At 39.7% G+C, this 9,669-nt stretch overlaps 2 long non-coding RNA genes across 2 annotated transcripts in view; one reads left to right on the forward strand and one right to left on the reverse strand.

Annotated features, from left to right (window-relative positions):
- Window positions 1-8,679, forward strand: part of LOC110347981 (uncharacterized) — a 23,325-nt gene extending 14,646 nt beyond the window's left edge. The window contains exon 3 of the long non-coding RNA XR_002392945.2: window positions 7,562-8,679. This is a non-coding gene — a long non-coding RNA (uncharacterized LOC110347981). The remainder of the gene's footprint in view (window positions 1-7,561) is intronic.
- On the reverse strand, window positions 1,133-7,563 carry LOC147826978 (uncharacterized). The gene is made up of 3 exons (XR_015453119.1): window positions 4,062-7,563; window positions 3,136-3,268; window positions 1,133-1,987 (listed from the first exon to the last, which is right to left on the reverse strand). It is a non-coding gene; the product is annotated as an uncharacterized LOC147826978 (long non-coding RNA).
- Window positions 8,680-9,669: the final 990 nt, after the last annotated feature.

The raw sequence follows: 9,669 nt of genomic DNA on the forward strand, positions 1-9,669 counted from the left end.
CATGACATCCCGTGCCCTAGAATCCCAGATGACTTCCCCCTGGTACCATCCTTTTTTTTTTTTTTTTTGGTACCAGGGATTGAACTCAGGTCCTTGTGCTTGCACAGCAGGTGGCTAAACCACTGAGCTAAATCCCCAGCCCTCCCCTGATACCATCCTACTGTCAGATCTCACTTCCTAGCACTGTTGCTTTGAACTAGGTTCCAGTCCAACTTGCCTCTCACTAATTGTGTGATTCAGGACAAATAATGTCAACTCTGGGCTCCACTTCCCACTGCAGTAAAATGAGGGGCTTAAACCAGTTAATCTCTAAGGCACCTTATGATTTTGTGAATTTCAGGCAGCAAGGCAAAGAGAAGTGAAGCATTTCAGCAAGTGAAAGAAGGGATTTTCAGGGTCAAGGGATTTTAAAGAATCAGTAGAGCTACACTGGTTTTGGGTTCCAAAGACAGACAGACACACATGCACATGTACTCGCTGCGAACATGTTAGCAGTCAGTAATGAACATCACAACTGGAACAAAAACAACTACTAAAGCAGAAATGGGCCCAATTACAGGGCAGACCTGAGGGAAGGAGATGTGAAAAGTGAGGTGATGAGACCAGAACCTTAAATGTACCCAAGTTTGGCAGGCCTGAGGGGGTCCCTGGGGGTGGAGAATTATCACTGCTATGAACATGGCTTTGTGGGCCCATGAGAGCCAGAATCATAGGGATCTCTGAAGAGATAAGCCTGACCTAGCTGCAGGAACACAGCTACAGTATACTGGGTCTGACCTTGTTTTATTTTTCCCTTCTTAGTTTCATTTGGGCCTCAAAAGCACAAAGGCCAAGATCCAACAAGAAATATGTTTCAGTTATATTCTCTTGGCTGCCTAAAAGACCTCTTTTGGCAGGATTTCTGGTGGTTGGTCCAAGCCTGAGGCCTTTTTTTCCTGGAGTTTCCATCACCTTGTTTGCAAGAGAGGAAACTCTAAGCATCATTATGCAGGGCTAGAGAGACAGCTGCATTCTTTATTAACTTGGAATCCATCAGCCCTTTCTTTTCCTCTTCGACTCCCAAAGAGATCAAACAACCTACGCACAACGTGCATACAACTGCACATACAATAATAATGCTTACAAAAGCTGCTATTTATCGTCTGTTTATTATTGTCAGGCATGAAACCAAAATTCTATATGTTATCTCAATTATTAATAAAAATGGCAAATATTAATGTGGTATACAGACATTAAAAGGTATAAAAATTGGTACATATTGATAAAGTACGCAGTCCACCAAGATGCTACACTGCTCATGAAGTTGTATGCACCTAACAACATAGTTTCAAAAATGTATAAAACAAAAGAGCAAGGAAATATAAAAAGAATCAAGATGTGTTAGGTACAGATACCAACTTCCCATGCTATTTTAGTCATGTACTGCAAGGAGGTACTAATAAAAATTTAAAATTGTAATACTAAAAAGAAAACACTTAGAAGTTAACAGAAAAAATAATGTAATAGAATCAACCTACTTAATGCAAACACTTTTATAAATGATTATTGCATCAGTTAGGGTTTCATCAGAGAATTACAGAGATTTTACCTTATGCAGTTGTGGTTGTTTACTGAACAGTCTCCATAAAGCTATTGTGATTGCATCTAATGCTGGACCTTGAAGTTCTTGAGGCAAGTGGTCAGGATGTAAAACAGGAAGAGCAAGAACAAACTAGAACTCCCAGGCACAAACTGGAGGCAGTGAGTCAATGAGGACAGCCTAAAACCTGTGTCAGTTCTCTCTCTCTCTCTCTCCACTCTCGTTTCCTGGTGTAGAAGTCACAGAGGCTCAGGAAGATTGAGGAGAAGGTAGAGTAGTTCTAGTCCTAGCCACAGTTCACATCAGCAAGAAGAGGCAGCAAACCAAGTATGTGAGCTACCCAATGGCTGTTGCTTCATTTACACCATCCAAATCATCCATGAGACTCATTCTTGTGGTCCAATCTAACTGGAAACATACAGCAAAGGAAATTCTGGTAATGTAGTTCAGCCTGGCCAAGGTGACCCATTACAAAGCCACAGCACTAATACATCATAGTAAGCATGCTTCTGCCTAACAATACAATGGTCCCCACATACCAAAAACATATTAATCCAGAGATCAGAAGACATTTTCTTAAAGGGCAAAGTAGTAAATATTTTAGGTTTCTCAGGCCATCTGATTTCTAAGGCAGCTACTCAGTGCTAACATTGTAGCATAAAAGCTGTCATACACAATATATAACCTAACAGATGTTCCAATAAAACTTTACTTACAAAAACAGGTGGCCAGCCCTTGAGCTATAGTTTTTTGTTTGCTTGTTTGTTTGTTTTGCCATAGTTTTCTGGCCCCAATTGTTAATTCTTTCATCAAAAGAGAATAGAGTCCCTTTTTGGATTTGGTTGATCTTTATTCCTCTTCTAGTTGATTTTCATACTACCCTTTAATATTCTGTAACTTAAATATTGAGGTGATATTTAACTTGGCAGCCCTATATTAGATAAAGAGATGAGAAGGAATAAAATATAAATATCTGGTTTATATTTATACAAACATGCATATTGAAATAAGGGAAAAATGGCCAGGGATTTAGCTCAGTGGTTCCGCCACCTGCCTTGCAAGTGGAAGGATCCAAGTTCGATCCCTGGTACCGAAAAAAAAAAAAAAAAAGAAAGAAGGGAAAAATGCTAAAATCCCTCTTTTCTACATCTGGTCATGTGGTCATAGATGCTATTTATAACTATCCTCTTCGAGTACCCATTTATATTCCCTCACCAAGTCCCTTAAATGATGGTTCCTTGTCTGCTTCTAAATCTATAGTCCTAAAAGGTTTGAGCCATTAATAATCCTACTTAAATTGAAGGTTGTTGTAGTTTTTCCATTGAATTAATAATCACAGAATATGTACTCTACAAGTTGCCCTAGAGCCATGGTGGCGAACCTATGGCACATGTGCTGCAGCCATTTGTCTGTTATCATTGAAAACGCTAAAAGGTTCACCATCACTGTCCTAGCCGATCTCCTGCATTTGAGACATAGCCATTGTGCAGTAACAACTTAATTTCCCCTTAATGGTCAAGATCATTCACCCATCCAGGATAATAACCCCTCTTTACCTGTTGACTCAATAGCATTAGGAGCCCAAAATGGTCAGGTGACAGTCTCAGCCTTTAATTCAGTGGACCCATTGTTATGTGCCTGGAGGAAGCATTTTTCTTTTTGGAATTAAGACTTCTAGATCAGCAGCACCTAAAGTTGTGGGGATGGGAAACAAGAATTACACACTAGTGGATTACTAGGAGGGGTAATGAAAGCAACTGCTTCCATTTCTGTCCCCTTGATGCCTGCAATGGAAGAAAGAGCACCTTATAATTGACATTGGTTTGGAGCATTTACCACAGCCTGCAGGACCTTGGTTCAGCCTCACAACATGTTTCCACCTAGCTAGTGTCATTACTTAGCCTTCAAAATGTTATTATTCCACTGTTCTGTCATATCATTTGCTTCTTAATAATGGCTAACATGGAAGACTTCCATGAGGATGGGCTCATTACCTCACTTCACTTGCTGTGAAGTGAGTTTCTTGGTCAAAAGTGAAGTTATGTAAAATACTATGTTGTTGGATAGTACTCTGATCATAGGGTACTCCCCATGGGCCATAAATGTGCTTGAGGCCATAGGTAGTATGAATAGGGGGCATGGGCATCTGAGTTATTTCTTCATGCAACTTAGGCCTTCAGAACCCATTTCAGTCCAGTTCATAGATATGAATATGTCTGTTCTAATTAATCATTCTAATACTGGGAAAATAACCACACAATGGGGTTGGAGACAAATTGGGCCCACAGTGAGATGGGCCTTAGCCATGCATTAGCCTTAGCCATTTATTGCTGGGTAAAAAATTATTCTGAAACTTATAAGCTAAAATAACCAAACATTATCTTAAAGTTTCTGTGAGTCAGGAATCTGAGACAAGCTTAGTTGGGTACTTCTGGCTCAAGACTTTTTTGGAGATGATGGATCCACTTCCAAGTTCATTCACCTGGTTGTTAGCAGGCTTCAGTTTCTCTGCATTGTTGGTCTGAGGCCCTCGGTTCCTCACCACACAACGTAGGTATTCCCTTAAAGTTGCTCAGAATATGGCAGAATGCTTACCTCAGTGCAAGTGATCTGGGAAGAAAGAATGAACCAAACACAGAAGCCATAGTCATTTTATAACCCAGTATAAGAGATGTCAGCCCATTATTTCTGGCATAGTCTATTTATTAGAAATAAGGTCCAAAGTACACTCAAGATGAAGTGACTAATCAAGAGTGTGAATGCCAGAAAACGAGGGTCATGCGAACTGTTTAGAGGGTTGCCTATCACATTGGATTATTGAAGTAAAATACAAATTCTGAGTTATTTAGAAAAAAAACCCACTAAGAGTCAAAAGAGCAAAATTCAGGAAGTCTTTACATAACACATCCATTTTACAGATTTGAAACTGAAAGCATAGAGCTGTTCAAATGTATTTCTCCAGGGTCATTTACTTAGTGGAAAAACTAATGCTCAAACCTCAGTCTAATTCCAAAGACTTATTCTGAGTGACTTCTCCCTCCAAAATGTCTTTCAGTTAGGTCATTTATGCCTGTTGGCTTCTGTTCCCTTTTCCTCTCTGCCTTCCTACTTTTCTCTCCTTCTCTTCCATCAAAGAGAAAGACTTTTTGGGGATTGGACCACTTATGAGACCCTTAAATGTAAGGCCAATATCAAATTGTAACTCATGACCCACCAAACCAAACTGTTCTTTTTCTCTAATGACTTTACATCTTTCATTTGTGCTATTTGAGCAGGAGCCAGTGATACTGATACCAGAACTCAGACATGTTAGTTCCTTGGCAACAACAGCTGAGTTGTCTTTGTAGGCACCTCAAGTTTCAGAGCTTCTCAGACTTCCCCTCTAAAAGGCTGGAGTACCTTTCAGAACAATAAATCAGATATTTAGAACATAATTTAAGTGGTTTAGTCATGGACTCCCCCATGCCCACCCATCCCTTTCTCTTCCCCTTCCCTCCTTCCTGGAGGCCCAATCAGCAATATCTCAGCATTAATTTCTGTAGTCTGGGAAAATGCCGGGGTCACACCTGGCTGCCCCAAGGACAGTTTCCCTTCCCACTGCCCACCTACAAATGAAGATGCAACTTGCAAGCATAAAATATTCATTTTCTTTATGTAGCTGAAATAAACCTTATACCACAAATTAAGAGTTGAAAGAAATCAACTTTATTTTCTAGTAACCAAACATAATTTATGTTATGAGCCTTGTTGCAGGTAAAAATAAAACCCTCGTGTGTCAATTCAGAGGCTATACTTCGGGTGGACTTGAGCTTGAAGTACAGGCTAGTAGGAGGGAAAGGGGACTCTGGCCTTTAGTTCTCATCTGTCTGTACCTGCATATACTGGAGGAACATCATTCAGCTGGTCTGCAGTCAGAGCCATTCTCAGCACCTTGTGGTCCTCAGACCTCTAGGCCCTTCTGTGCCCTCTCAGAGACTCAGAAAGCAGCTGTCCTTCTATCCCCTCAGACAGGAAGATTCTACAATATCTAGGACCTTCCTGGAAGCAAGGTACAGCTTTCCTCTTATCCTAAACACCTGTAAGTATCTGAGGGAAGGTCTTACTTTCTTCACACTCTCCGGGAATTGGCCCTGGGGTGAGCCAGGGGACCCTATCATATCCTAATTCCTCTCAGATGATCTCTTCTTCCTCCTCCTTCCTCTTCTTCTAGAGACTTATTATCTAAATCTCAAGTGAAAAGGAAGGAAAACTATCTTGGATTAATCAAATATTATTGTAAGGCGTTTTGCCTTCTTCCTGAACCTAAGCTTTCGAAATTCAAATGATAAAATTTCATTCTTTTGTTCTCTGATTTTTCTATTACAACCTTCTCTAGGACAATCCAAATCTCAAGAATGGAGGAAGGGCCATAGGATTAATTAAAAAATTATAAGGCTGTATGTATATCAACTAATATCAAAATATTATCCACTACAATTAAAGACATTTCTCAGCCTTAACATAAAAATGATTTCTTTTTAAATTGCAGCCCTTAATTTTTCTTTTTTTAAGAATGTTTCTTTTTAAATTAGTTAAATAATTAATTTTTATTAGTATTTGTTTGTGTTACATAATGAATATAATCTTTGTGGAGTGTCAATACAATGTCAGATCTTAAATGTTCCTCCAAAGGCTCATACATCAAAGACTTGTTCCCCAGAGTGGCATTTGTTGAGAGTCAGTAAAACTTCTAGTTGGGGATGTGCACTCAGAGGGCACCCAGCTCCTCCTCCTCTCTCTTTTTCTGCTCAATTATAAATGAGGTCAGCTGTTTTTTTTTCTGCCACATGCTCCCATCATGATGTGCAGCCACAGACTCAAAGCAATAGGGCCAATTGAGCATGGCTGAAACTTCTAAAACTGTGAACCAAAATAAACTCTTCCTCTTTACGAGTTGATTATCTCAGGTATTTGTCATAGTGACACACAGAATACAGAGGGAGAGTTAGAAGTGATGCATCTGCAAGCTGAGGAACACCAGGCATTGCCAGCAAGCACCAGAAGCTAAAAGAGGCAAGGCAGAATTCTTCCTCAAAAGCATCATATGAAAATGTGGTCTCACATTTGGGGGTGTCTCATAATTGACCCAGTAAGGTAAAGATTCCAATCCCTGAATAGTTTGTCTCTGATGAAAGATGAATCATGCGTGATCTGACACTTTGATTTTGAACCTCCAGCTTCCAGAACTGAACTGTAAGACGTTAAACATCTGTGGTTAAGGCACCTGGTTTGTGGTACTTTGTAATGGTAGCTCTAGGAAATGACTCCATTGGTCTAATTAAAGATTCAAAAAAATTCAGACATAGAAAAGTAGATACAGAGTAATTCAGTGCCCAACTATGTGACACTGAGAAGAACTGCAAAAGCAATCCAGAGACTCTCAGACTGCCTGATTTCCACCCATAGACTCTCCCAGTCCTCAGGAGTGATAGGTTACTTCACTCGTAGCATTGACACAAATAACTTTCTATCTCCTTGATATTTTAGGCCTCATGCTCCAGGATCTCCCAAGACAAATATTCCAACCAAAGCTCTAAATTCCCAGAGAAAGTGATTCCTTTCAAATACAAATATAGGCTACTGGGACAAATAGGATAATCCTTCAGATCTAGGAAAGTTATTACTTGGTCTTTTAGCCTCAAGATGGAACCAACTACATGTGTTTGAGTTTCCCCTAAACAGAACCTCAACAAACAGGAGAACCTCATCTTTTGGAGTGGGACTTTAAATCATTGCTTCCCTAGACTCTTGCTGATTGGGTTATAATGATGAATCCTATCTAGCATGTTGGACTGCGGGGTCCTCTTCTCTTGGGACCTCTTATGATATGGGCCACTGAATGTTAGTTGCCTCTGTTGATGCTTCAGGGGCAACCAGACACATAACCAATAAATTCTCTTTCCATATTCACATGGTTTACTGTTCAACATATTCTGCTTTCAGAAAAGGAAGTAAGAAACAAGGAAGGAGATGGCCTTAAAGGGAAGAGTGGCAAGAACAGAATAAAAAGGTAAATCAAAAAAAGAAGATTGGTTAGGCTGCTAACAGGAATCATCCTGATTTGCTTTCTCTCATCTACCACATCCAAATCATAAGCCAGTATTATCCATTTTACATCCAAAACACACCTTCAGTATCTCACTGTCACTCTCTTGCTCTCTCACTTGCTCCTCACATTTTTTTTAAACCAGGAAAACCTTATCTCTACCCTGGACTACTGCTTAGACCCCCCTAACTGATGTCTCTTTTTGCACAGAGATTATTCTCCTAATTCATTCTCTATAAGGCAACCACAGTAACCTTAAATCATTAAGGCCGGGGATTTAGCTCAGTGGTTCCGCCACCTGCCTCAAAAGCCCAAGGACCCGAGTTTGATCCCTGGTACCAAAAAATAAAAAAAATTTTAAAAAGTAACCTTAAATCATGAATGAAACCACTTCTGTCTCCTAATCAAAATACTTCAGTTTTTGTTTTCAGCCAAGATGGAGTAACAGATCAGATCTGTTTTCCTTTCCCTAAGCAACTAGAAAAATGGACAAAATGTATTTCTGGGCAAGTAGTACAAAATTATGGAGACAAGGGAAAGCAAAAAGGTGAATCCTTTAATTGCATGATCTCATAGCCTGGAGGCAGTTTCCAGGCCATATCACTAGAACAGGTAAACCAAAAGATTTCCAAAGGTTGGTGAGATAGAGAGCTGGCTAGAGGAAGTTATTCTACCAAGGAATCCCACCAAGTCTGAGTTCTGATCTATGCATATTTAGGAGAATCTATCCAAGACCGGAGGAAAGAACCACATGAAAAACAGTAATTCACATATCTGAGAATAGTTAATGATTCCATGACCCAGAGTAAGAAGGCATAATACATGGGGACTAGAAAGAGACTTGTAGAGACTGCAAAAGGGTTTCACCTTAGTAGTAAATTAGCCCTAGATTAAAGGCTACTCTGGACATGGTTTAACAAAGTTTAAAACCTCAAAATAAGCTAAATAATTCTCAGTAGCTTAGTTGTGCAACAGAACAAAATCCAACATTTATTAGTGAGATAGAACAAAATCTAGCAACTGGGCCGGGGATTTAGCTCAGTGGTTCTGCTGCCTGCCTCCCAAGCACAAGGACCCAAGTTCGATCCCCAGTACCAAAAAAAATAAATAAAAAATTTTTTTAAAATTACCAAGCATGTAGATAGTACAGTACTTCTGGCTATGGCAGAATGAAGAGGCTGATGAGTGCTGTCTTCACAAAATAAATGTAAGCTATACAAAAATATCAATCCTAAGAACTTCACAACACTGGAAAATGAATAAGGCAAAAATTGAGAAGCATCTATTGATATTTATAAGAATTTGTAGAGCCTTGGGTAGTAACTTCAGGAGTCTGAATGGGTGCAAGTCCACAAGGTTGCTTATTAAGAATGGGGGAAAAAAAAAAACAGCTTTGCTGACAGAGGGGCAGAAAAATAACCAAACATATATTTCCAGACAGGTAGTACAAAACTATATATTTCCAGACAGGTAGTACAAACTCTTCCCTGAGACAAGGGAAGCCATGATGATCTCTATAATTGCATGATCTTACTTCCTGGAGGCAGTTTCCAGTCCGTATCACTAGAAGACATAAAAAGTCTCCATGGTTTACAGAGAGATCTGGCCTAGAGGAGGTTAAAGTGGCTAGAATTTGGGAAGCAGATTGCTGGAGAAGGGTGAGTAGTACTTTCCCTGTCTTGAGGGAGAAAGCAAAGCCATAGCAGCACTGACAACAAAAGAAGAAAGTTTGGTAGTAAATGAAAAGGCAAAACCCACCACTCTGCTAGCCTGAGTTTGTGATCACTTTTGAGGCAAGCAACAAGAGCAGGTTGAAAATTAACAAGGAAATCCTGGAAATGACAGAGCCATAGAAGAGCTAACTTGATTTTCCACTCATTTACTCACTGAGTAGAAAACCATACACACACATACACAAACCAAGAGAGCCCACTGGAAAGCAAAAAGCCTACACAGTCTTGAGAACTAGCTGAACTTTAAATGTGCCTGTGACACATACATAAAT

Source organism: Heterocephalus glaber, unplaced genomic scaffold (genome assembly GCF_053883595.1).
Source record: "Heterocephalus glaber isolate CG9 unplaced genomic scaffold, H.glaber_assembly_v1.0 deba00001457, whole genome shotgun sequence".
Classification (NCBI taxonomy): domain Eukaryota; kingdom Metazoa; phylum Chordata; class Mammalia; order Rodentia; family Bathyergidae; genus Heterocephalus; species Heterocephalus glaber.